The 12589-nt window shown below is 39.6% G+C and overlaps 1 pseudogene; it reads right to left on the bottom strand.

The window, feature by feature from the left end:
• Positions 1–4554: 4554 nt before the first annotated feature.
• LOC121572495 lies at positions 4555–12321 on the bottom strand (annotated as a pseudogene).
• Between the last annotated feature and the right edge of the window lie 268 nt (positions 12322–12589).

Below are 12589 nucleotides of genomic sequence, written 5' to 3'. Positions count from 1 at the left end.
ACATCTCTCTCTCCGACTCCCTCCCTTCCCTGCTGTAATCCTAGCTAACCTCTAACCAACTATGACAGAAATGGGCTAGCAAATGACTGACGACTCTGTTAGTAACAAGCTCAGGCGGTAGATGGGAAGTTAGAGTACAGCACACAAACCGCTGTTACCTTTGACACAGGACCCACTAAGAACATGGTCACATGACGGTCAGTGTAAGAGATCATTGTGGATGTATGTAATGTATCGTTGGGCTGGTCATACAATGGCTATATCACCATGACCAAATGAATGAGCCGTTTGTATAATTGGCTAATTCTGGCACATGTACAACATTGTTGATTCATGTGCATTGCCCCTATCAGAGAAATTGAATAAAGTAAAGAAAAAACCCTGAAAGAATAGTCAGCCTTGCATTTATTTTGCCATACGCCCTAAATGGGCATGGTTTAAATTTAAACATTACACGGTCTAAATCAGATTGAGCGCACCATGATTTTCTGGTGTGCATTGTCAACAGTTGATATGTGGTGTATGTTCATATATTGTGTGTGGTAACACTTTTCTCCAACTGTCTGTCTTAAGCTATCATGACTAGTGAGAGCTTATGCCATGTTATCCGTGGAGGCTGGTGGGAGGAGCTATAGGAGGACAGGGTCATTGTAAAGACTGGAATGGAATAAATGGAACAGTATCAAACACATAAAAGATATGGAAACCACGTTTGACTCCGTTCCATAAATTATATTCCAGCCATTACAATGAGCCCGTCCTCATACAGCTCCTCCCACCAGCCTCCACTGCATGTTATATTGCTGATGACAGCCACAGTGTTAAGTAGTCCTCAGGACGAAAAGTTAAGATAAGGTGTTAGTTTGCAGGTTGAATCTAACCCAGTAACCCTCCCCATGTCATGACACCTTTCTCCTGGTTGGTTACTGCCCTTTCAAGTACTGCTACTGAGGCAATTTCAAATTTATCTGGACGAAAGCTGACAAAGTAGACAACCAGGCTGAAGTAGGGTTTGTCCAATACTGTCATGGTCCATGTTTTCAGGGCAGCACTTAATGCAGAGCAGTCCAACATTGAGTATTCAGCACAAACATTTACTAGTATTAAATATATTGTTGTAAAATATTTGAAATGTTCAAATTGTCACCTTATTTTGGTGTCAGATGTTCCAGATGTCAACAAAATGTGTCTATGAGAGTGAAAATGATAGGGTATTAGGGTATTTGCAAATTATATTCTCCTGGAGAAACATGCATTCTTACCTTGATGAAAGCCCCCAACATAAGGACATTTAAAGTGTATTTTTTCTGGAACCAAATGACAAAATCCTCAGTACACAAATATGCACACAACAATACAATGAGCCATACCGTGCGGTGTTGGACCCAGTAAGGTCTTTGACACATTCACCCACTCCCCCGCTGAAAGATCAGCCACAAAATGTTGGCACCATTGTAACAGGTTGTAATCAAGCCCTGGTCTCCAGCATGGGAACAGAAGAGGACTACCTGGTGCGGTAGTCTCAGGTTGGACTACTCCAAATCATCTTGGCTCTGACACACACACAAACGCAAGCTTTGCTGGTCCATCAAACCATTTAAATACCTCTCACACCCTACGGTAACCTGTGGATTGTGAGAAAACCTTCATAAATCAGCAGAACATTAATAACCTATTTAATGACACTTTATGTAGTGTAATGTAATACTAAGTTTGAAGTCAGACACATTCGGTCATTCATAACACATTCATAAATACTCTATGTTGCATCATGCAGTACTTACTTTAAAGTCAGACCCCTTTGGTAATTTATAACACATACATAAAGGCTTAATGATGTAAACACAAAGGGTAACACTTTATTTGACATCCAGCGTCATAACACCTTATGACATGGTCATAACCATGTCTTAATGTCATAACAGCTGACTCATTGAGCAATTAATACAAGAACAGGGGAAAGCAGCCCAATCTGAGTATTTTTTTAAACTATTTTGAACTGGAATAAATGCTGCACTTATTAACAATTGCCAACACAATTCCAGTCAAAATAGAAGATTGTAAGAAACACTGTACCATTACTATACCCAACCCAAATCCATTTGATGCCACTATCATGTATCCCAGTGGTTTTCAAACGTTTTGAACCGCGACCCCCAAAAAGGAGTGGTAGAAAACGTGCGACCCCCGCGCACGCACGTGAACGCGCGAACATGCGCACATAATCGTTGCGCAAATGTAGCCTGTCATTACAGCCATAAACAGTGATGCATTTTCAAAATGCAAGATAGGCTACAGAAATAACTGCATTTTACAGCTGCATTTGGAGCTGAAAGTCATTCTTGTAAGCAGCCAATATCATCTATGGATATAACATGTCACTTCTCTGGAGTCCAGAGGAAGCAGAATCATACAGCCTACTTGTAGCGGAGGTTGCAGGATTGGATGGAAAGCATGTTCTGTCTGCACCGCGCCATCACTTTGGAGGGCAGCCTGCCTGCAGAGTGCTCATTGCCAGCCGAGTAGCCTTGTTCTTCCTCACAAATATGTAATAAATTCACCAGATTTTGTTACATCTTGGTCCCATAGTATTACAGCTGCTTATCTTAGAAATATAGCCAGTAGCCACCCAAACTAGGCCTATCTGAAATATGAAAATGATCAATCAAATTGACAGGATCCTATTGTTCTGGCAAAGATGAGTCAGTTGATTGCTAAACTGTATTTATGTATGATAAATTTAGACCTACTCTGTTTTTGTCAGGCAATACAGGAGGAAATGAAACACGTTATTTCTGTTCTAATTTGGATAAGGCATCTGCCTTTGCGCACCAATGCTGATGACTGGTCATTGGTCAACAATCAAGGGAAATTATACCATCAACAAATAGGGCACTTTGGAAACTGGAAGGGCAAAGAGGCATGTGCTCTGCACAGGTAGAGCCTTATCTGTCCACTTGCCTGGTTGTAATGAATAGTATACAGTCATGTTTTCTTTCATCATGTTTGAAATAACTTGTAGAAAATACACTTTATGACTGTCAAGAAGCATTATGACCATCCTGTGTCACTTTACTTGGACTAAGAAAATACACTTTATGACACTGTCAAGAAGCATTATGACCATCATAATCATATAAGCCAGATAGGCCTATCATGCCCTTATGTCAGTCATCAGTCAAAAAGAGGGTGGCTTGTCCTGCTCCTGAAATCTGCTCCTGCATTCATTCCAGTCATCAGCAACAGAGCATTGGGGTAGTTGTATGTCTGACAATGATAATTTAATATGGGCAATTTCAGAAAATGTTATATAACATAACCATACTGTTGACAAGTAGGCTATGGTGTAATGGAATGTTTTGCCTTGTGTGGTAGGTTTTGCGGGTTTTGACACTCTTATGTGGGTGTCATAACCAGTCATAAAATAATGCAATATATGTCACAACAGCAGTTGGAAATAGTCTTATTTGTTCAAGATCAATGTTTTTCATTGTAACAGCAAAGTAATTCAGTTTTTGAAGAACCTGTAATAATGCTGAAAAACCAATAGACTAAACTGAGCGATTCTTCAAAATCTAGCAAGATTTTTCTATAGTCATGTTCCTCCACAGTATTCAAATAACATAACACCACAAATCTAAATAGGTGAGGCAATGCAATGATTTAGCAAACAACTTACTTTTACAATGAACTGTAGACCTACATATGTTATTATTTCCTTTGGTGATTGACAGTCCCAAACACCGATCATTACTGCCACCTAGAGAACGACACTGGAACAGGATATATATAGCTGCGCTCGTCTAGGCAAATTACCTAGGACCATATTACCCTTTCCCAATACTAACCGTAACCACTAGAAGTAAAAGTGTTTGTCGAACATAATATATAATAGTAAATAGGTTAATAACTATTTTTCAATTTATCATTTTTATTTACAAAATCAACTTAACAGATTCAGAATAAAATGTATTTGCATTGTTATTAATACATAATTTGATAATCTGTTTCACGAATAACATTTATATAAATATGTTTTAAATAAATATGTTTTCTTCTATAAATCTAAATAACATGACTATTGATTGACAGATAGTGCTTTAGAAGGATTTTGAACTTTGGTAACCACTTCAATGACACAACAGTAACTAACATCTTCCTTGAGTACATTTTGAATTGAAAAAGCAAAATACAGTAGACACTAGTAAAGTAAAGCATTCCCCTTCAGACCTGATAATGCTGCAATAGTCTACCAAAGTGTACTACAGGGGTGGCCAATCCTCCTCCAGAAGAGCTATAGGGCTTGCAAGGTTTTGCTCTTGCCCTGCTCTAACACACCTGATTCTACTAATCAGCTGCTCATGCGAACCTTCATTAGCTCAATCAGATATGTTCGAGCAGGGTTGGCGCAAAACCCTGCATTCCCAGGTGAAGGGTTGGTCATCACTGGTCTATTATTATGAACATTGACACAATTCCAGCTCAAAGAGGAAGTCATTCTGGATCCAACATGAGCCTGGTAAGTGCTTATCTCTAAGTAGCAGGAACAGAGGACTACATCTCGATCTCACAGATGAAGGGTCAGTACATGGTGCATAGGGCGTCGTACCAGCTGGTCACCGCCTTGCGCTCCAGTTTGCGCGTCTTCACGATGTAGCCACAGTCTTCGTCAATGTGGTTGTTGGGCTCGCCCTCCTCCCAAAAGCTACACAGGGAGAAAAATTGTTTCTTTAGAAAAACCCACAAAGTCAACCAAACATCTCTTGGTATAATGTACAGTACATAATGTAACAACAATATATATATAATATATTGTTTCATTAGAATAGCTGTTGGCCATTGGTGTGCACTAATGAACTGAGTTATCTACAGTGCCTCTACAGGTCTCTCTTGCAAAATATATTTTTTTATCTCAGTGAGACAAATCTGTATCAATAAAGGTTAGATAAAAACACATGCATCATGTACCGTGCACAATGCACAATGATGAACCATATTCTTCACTCTCTTATTGCTGTCTTAATTACAGCAGTAGTAAGCATAGACAAAACAGTGGAATATGTAAAGAATAATTAATATTAATAAAAAAGTAAGGATATAAAACAAGAAAAAACAGAAGAATGAGATAAGCATAAAAGCAAAGAAAGAGGAAGAAGGTAATCTGAAGCAACACTAAAACCATTAGAAAACACATTAAGAAAGAGGAAGAGAGATCATATGATGACGACCAGGCATCAAGGGAGGGAAGAAGATCCTGGAGAAAACAAGTGAGATTATGGCCCCACGAGGAGGGGAAACTGGGCTAAAGGGGAAAGGTTCTCTTTCAAAGTATGCATGCCAAAACATACTGGTAACTGTGTTAAACATAATTCCCTTTTGATGCAATCCCCCTGCCCCAATACACGTGTAAATATTGGCCTATAAATTATACTTATACTAAAATTGTTATTCTACTCTACTGCCATTTACTTTATGTTTGTATTCCTATCTATTATTATTTCTTATTGTTGTTGCATTGTCGAGAAGGAACCTGCAAGTAAGCATTTAATTGGACGATTTATACCAGGTGTATCTCGTACATACGACTAATAAAACTTGAACTATTCACCCGCTATTCCTTTGGGGTGGAGATCAAAGAAATGCCTTGAATTAATTCCCTTATAATTACACCACCTTTACGCGCAATGAAACGATGAAGGTCGAGCAACCTTCCGGTTGCAAGTGTAACATCTACTTTATTTTTTTTCGATATAAATAACAGAATTCTCCATGCACTGTCATTGACAAATGGATAAGAGGCTGAGCTGTTGATAAGAGCTAGGTAAATGAGTAAGCCGTTTGGATAAGTGGATTGTAAATATAAATGACAAATGTTTTAGATCTATTTTACCTTATGATCGCTGGAGACAAATGTGAAACCAGTCATATGGCAGCAAACTGAAGCATATCACCTTTTCCACAGTGACGTTTATGAAATGCTGGCCTTATAACCTGCAGGGATGAAATTTGGAGACCCAAGCTATAGGTTTCTGTAGCCATGCGCAAATGACAGTATGCCGCCAAACCTACCGAGTTGAATGTTTTAATTATATTCCCGGACTTTTCACTGTATTTTATACAATTTGTATCAGGTTAAATATTAGCCACTATCAGTAGCCACCGTCAGTTATATCCCCCTACATTTATAACTGTCACTTTAGTGTTCGTTTCCTTACATTTTGCATCATTCCATTCCATTGTTAGTTTACCTTTCATTCCTTTGTCATGTTCGTGTGGTTGTTCCTGAGGATCGCTAGCAATAGTGGATCATATTAGGCTAACATATTACAAGTTGTGCAGTAATTTGGGACATGTAGCCTATTTTAATCATTATGGAATGCAGACAGTAATTTGTGCGCACGGTTCACGACGACTGGACCGTTGTTATCACAGTTCCATGATTAGTGAGGAATATTAGGGTAGATTTATAGGACTACTGTTCAACCCCTATTGTACACTTTTCTCACCTTCCAATATTTCATAGATTAAACAATTGAACATGGCAACTTTCAGGGTGAATCAAACCACTATTCTTTATTCACCAATATATTTCGTGCGTAAAGGCTCTCCAAACCTGTATTTTTATTATTCATAAATCATTTCCTATCCCTAAATAATATACAAGATCGGAGTATTTTTAAATCTACCAATTGGTGCTGAAAAGGAGATGAATATGCGTGTATTTACATGGCTTTCTTCATTGCGCGCTATATTCTGAACCATTCTCTCCATATATTCCAGTGAGTCTGTTGAGAAAATTATAATTAAAAAAAGGTACACCAAATTTAAATGGATGGCTTTAGATAAATGTGCTGAAAGCCCTATTGAATGAAAACTCCATGAGAAAATCTGCTGGCCAGCAAGTGGGAGGGTTTTCAGCGGTTTAATTACATTTATTCAGCACGCACAAGGGAACCACGCCTGCGAAGCCCATTATGCACCTGCATAAGGTAAATCTGAATACCCACTACTGAGAAGTGGTAGGAAAGGCGTGTATAGGAAAGGAGTACATTTCCTAAGTCTGAATCGGGTCCATAGAGAACAGGCTACTCTGGCAAATGGTGCTTGTTTAATAAAGTTAGATCAAAGCTGAATCAGTGTCTGCAAGATCACATAATAATACAAAACAGGTACGTTACAGTTTGTTAACACTATCTGCTCTAGAATTCGCTGACTGTACATCATTCGAAACAACACTGTACATAACTAAGAAGATCGAAATGCATATTCCCATGAAACTGATTGGGATCAAATGGTTGGGATGCAGATGCTGCATGGACGTTTCACCGGTAAAACTTGAAGAATTATCATCATTCACGATTGGACAGTGAGAAATGTGACGAGAGGGTGACCACAAAAATGTGTGCTTAAAGTAGAGGTAAAGAAACACATGCACGGAACGTGATAGGGATCTTTCCAGGGGATCCAGGGGGTGCGGGACGGGGGCGGAATGGGGCGGTTACCTACGGATCCAGAGCCACAGGCTCTTTACCTGGGCTATCGGTAGTTAGATGGACCCATAGAAAGAGAATGACTAGAATGGTTGTTGCCATTCAAGTCAATGCCCTTGATGGGTGGACCCGCGGCCATATTAAGTGTACCCATAGGAGTAAAACAGAAAGTAATATTATTTCTATGGTCTGATCAGTAGTTTGTAATAGCCTACCTATCCTGCATGGAGATCCATTGGGGTACACATTTTTGTTATTTTCTTTTCTAGATTATTTATTGAGTACACAAAGCAAAGTCACACATTTCACAAGTTGCTTTTAACAAGTTAAAGATTTGTTACAGAGTAACCGAAAGTACAATCATGTAGTAGAGAAGAGGTCAATTTACAGCAAGAACATGTATAGTTATCCATTTTAGTAATCTTCATATTATGTACTAAACAGATTATATATAATCTATAATTATATAAAATCTATTATTACAGTCCACCAAAAATGTTAAAGGATGGAAAAACAAACGCTGTCAAATGTAATTGCATCTCAGATACAGATGTAAAATATAATGTAGAAACATAAATATAATAATATATGCCATTTAGCAGACACTTCTATCCAAAGCGACTAACAGTAATGCGTGCATACATTTTACGTACAGGTGGTCCCAGGAATCAAACCCACTATCGTAGCGCTGCAAGAGCCATTCTCTACCAAATTAGCTACAAAAGGAACACATAATAAATAAATAAAAAGTAAATAAATTGAGTATAATGACTAATTTGTTAAATATTATAGCCTACTACATTATGGGCCAGTTTCACAGACCCAGTTTAAATGAATCCATGTGAAGGCTTAATTCTGGTTTATAAAACAAGAACTTTGTTGGTAAACTATTGAATCTTAAATAATTTAGGCCATGTCTATGAAGCCAAATTATTATTAGCATTGATTACATCTATGTATCAATATAGTCCTGGGATAGACTATAACTCAACTATAACTGGAGTACACTATAACTCAACACAGCATGACACGTTTAAATAAAACTATGCATAAGTTTCAATGTTATACACCTGATTGATTGTTTCATCCACAGAACTTCGACCACCTTACAGCCTGTTGAGCTTTGAGCCAAACATCAGCTGCCCTCTTTCGGAAAACAGACTGACCAATACCCAGGTTTACAGTGGTGCCAAACATGTACAGAGAGATGACTGTGTAGAAGATATTTCCATTATTGTCAAAATCTGTAGAGAAAAAGTCTTTGAAGATATAAAAGATGAGCCACAGAAAGCAAATTATGTAGAGAATTCCCTGCAGGATCCCAGTAATGGTGACCCTCATCTGACTGTGCAGACGGGGAGAGGAGAAGGGGCTACCGCTCTCTTTCATACTCTTCATGTGTCTGTACAGGTAGCGCAAAGTGGCACAGCTCGACCCAACTACCACACAGAGTCCAAAAAAGATGTAGGTTATTTTCAAAACAACACGTGCCATCTCAGTGTAACACAGGGCATTTGGAGAGGCAGACGCAGTACAGTTCATTGATGTGTAAGTGCCATTAGCATTTCCAGAGACATAGTTGAGTAAATCAACTATTGCTGGAATATGAAGAGAAATATCAAACAAAAACAAGACTCTGTCGATAAACAGGACCCAGTAAATGATGAGTTTGATGTTCCTCTTCACCCAGGTGAAGAGAGCTCGCTGGGAAGGGACGATCTGAGTGTAGTAGAAGAAATTCAGCCAAACAGAGGTTGTCATACTAGTGGGGAAAGTGTACCCCACTATCAGATTAGCAGCAAGCGAGAGCTCCAGATATTCCGTGAAGAGGAAGTATTTCATTGCAATAAGAGAAACCAGGAAAACAGTGGTGCAGCAAACTAACGATCCCAGTAGTATCTTCACAGGCTGTTTGAGTCGCTCTCTGCCTCGCAGAGGACAGAACAGGCAGAAGGCAAAAAATAAGTTTGCAAATATGTTGATTGCAATGATAGGCACATTGACTCTGATAAATACCAGTTTGTCCATCCCAAAGTACTGGTCCTGCAGTTCTGACAAGACAAGGTTTATGCTTGCAGTGATACATTATCTCTCAATCTATAGAAGCTCAAATGCCGCATTTGCATTCAACATGTGGAAACTAGGCCTAACGAGCAAGCAAGTTACATAAACCAAAAAGGAGAGAATGCAAATATATAATATTGACAATATTGGGTGGTGTGGGGGTGGGGGGGTTGGGCTGCAAGTGTTTGACAAACCCACTAAAATGGCAGATTTAATATTGAATGAAAGTAGTGATGGCGGGGGGCTGTGAACCTTAGGCCGCATGTTGATAGTCTTATAACAGTATACAGACTCTCTAGTAATCTTCTGGATGACTCAGAGCATGCAGAAGGCAAAACATGAATTTGTTAGAACGCTATAACACTAAAAAGTCAAATTTACAGCATACAAAAAGACAGTCATCCATCTTGATCCTGTCCATCAATGCAAAATGGGCAGGTGCTCAACTGAAGAAGTTTAAAGATGGAAAAACAAATGGGTAGGGCCTACAGTATAGCACACGCCTGGCTTGGGGTATGAAAAACACAGTCAAATGAACCATAACCTGTTTACATCACAGGTACCAACTGAGAACACATAGGACCAAGTAAACCAAAACATTTGAAAAACGAAATGAATATACTCATTTGTAAAAGAGAAAGCAGGTTCTCACATTACATTATGGGACACAGACCCAGATTAAACAATCCCAGGTGTAGTTGAATTCTGGTGTATCAAACAAGAATTTAACCTAATCTTGGTTTACATGGTTAGTCAGACCTATGGTCTGCGATTCAATATTTTAAAAAATGTACCACCACAGTCCAGGGATAATTTGAAGCCAATCATTTTGTGTTGATTGAATCCAATAGTCGTGGGGTAGACAATCTGCGTCCACGAAACACGCCCAGATTTTTGTTGTAGCCCAGCAAAGCCAAAAAACGTACCCTCCCACCAGTTTATTTCCATCGACCCAAAGCCAGTCTGCCTCGGCTGTCTCGTCGCTGATTCCAAACCAGTAGGTATTCCAGTGGTCCCGAGGTAACTGGTCCCACAGAAACGTCTATAGGAGGAGACATGATTATATTGAGATGTGACAATGTCTATAGCAGGAGACATGATTATATTGGGATGTGACAATGTCTATAACAGGAGACATGATTATATTGGGATGTGACAATGTCTATAACAGGAGACCTGATAACATTGGGATGCAACAATGTCTTTAACAAGGGACATGATTACTTTGGGATGTGACAATGTCTATAACAGGAGACATGATTATATTGGGATGTGACAATGTCTATAACAGGAGACCTGATAACATTGGGATGCAACAATGTCTTTAACAAGAGACATGATTACTTTGGGATGTGACAATGTCTATAACAGGAGACATGATTACATTGGGATGTGACAATGTCTATAACAGGAGACATGATTATATTGGGATGTGACAATGTCTATAACAGGAGACATGATTACATTGGGATGTGAGTGATGAGGAGTATAACATAGTACATGATTTTTAAAAAAGGCAACAGTAAAGATCTTGTCCCCCACGAATGATACAGCGCATCATTTGTAAATGACGGATCTCTATGGCAAGACGCATCATTCACCCAAATGTCATCCAAATCGGGCCTGTGGTGTCTGGGATATTGTGTGTGACTAACATACATAGAGTTGATTAATATAGCGCCCCCCTTGGGCCAATCAGTGTAATTCTGTAAATGCCGGATCTCTATGGCAAGACGCATCATTCACCCAAGTTTAGTCAAAATCGGCCCAGTGATGTCTCAGATATCGTGTGAGTTAGCTAGACTCATATCTCTGAGCATAGGCGCCAAATTTCAAGCATATAAGCCACATTTCTAACATTTGCCCATTATAGCGCCACCGTGTGGTCAATATGAATGTTCTCGCAACATGTTGCTCTTTCCATGTTCTTTCAATGTCATAGACTGACCTGGTGAATCCAGGTGAAAGCTATGATCACTTATTGATGTCACCTGTTAAATCCACTTCCGTCAGTGTAGGTGAAGGGGAGGAGACAGGTTAAAGAAGGATTGTTAAGCCTTGAGACAATTGAGACATGGATTGTGTATGTGTGCCATTCAGAGGATGAATGGGCAAGACAAAAGATTGAAGTGCCTTTGAACGGGGTATGGTAGTAGGTGCCAGACGCACCTGTTTGAGTTGTCACCTGTGGGAAGCATTGGACCACCCCTACGTGAATGTTTATTGGTCCATGTTGATTTAGGTACTAGTATGGAAAATATTGTGTTAAGACACCTTTGTCCATAGATGCCACATATCAAGTTTCGTGCAGATCGGTCATTCGGTGCCAAAAGAATAGTGTTTTAAGTGTTTTTCACAAATCTCTCTCTCTCTCTGTGGCCTCGTTGCACCAGGCCTGGCTGTGGTGCCAGCGCATCCTCCTGGTGGAGATGTAGCAGCTGCTGCTGAACACCAGCCAGTCCCGAGGACAGGTTACCGGCATTGAAGGGGGGCAATGGGGTTGACGTACGTGAGTGGTGATGTGGGCTCTGGTTCTGTCATACACATAAAAAGGATTTAGATATACATGTTTTACTTCAGCATCATGTCATAACACACACTGCTGATCTGATTTGGCCAACCTGGCCAGAATCTCATCTCTCTCCTTCACAAGGTCTTCTTTCTCCGTCTACAGTTTTCTCAGGGCTGCAGTCAGGACCTTCACGTTGACGGTCTGTCTCTGCATCTGGATCAGACTCGTTCTGAGGCAGAGGAGCCTGATGCTCATTGCGCAAGCCCTGATAGAGATTCTTATCTGAGAGGAAGACGAGAAGCAGGGGACTTCAGTCCAAAGCATCTAGGAAAAACAATGTCTTTAAAGAAGGGAAGGCAAAGACAAAGAATAAGGTGAGTGTAGGGCAGAGGTGACAAGGTACCTTTGATAAGGCTAGTTGAGCTTGGCAGCCATAAGTCATAGGAAGAAGCCCCATAGAACAAAACAAGCAAATGTATTTTAATTGTCTTTTATATGTGCTGAGTATGAAATCATCAAGATC

Source organism: Coregonus clupeaformis, chromosome 8, assembly GCF_020615455.1.
Source record: "Coregonus clupeaformis isolate EN_2021a chromosome 8, ASM2061545v1, whole genome shotgun sequence".
Taxonomy (NCBI): domain Eukaryota; kingdom Metazoa; phylum Chordata; class Actinopteri; order Salmoniformes; family Salmonidae; genus Coregonus; species Coregonus clupeaformis.
This window is presented reverse-complemented; position numbering and strand designations above follow the sequence as displayed.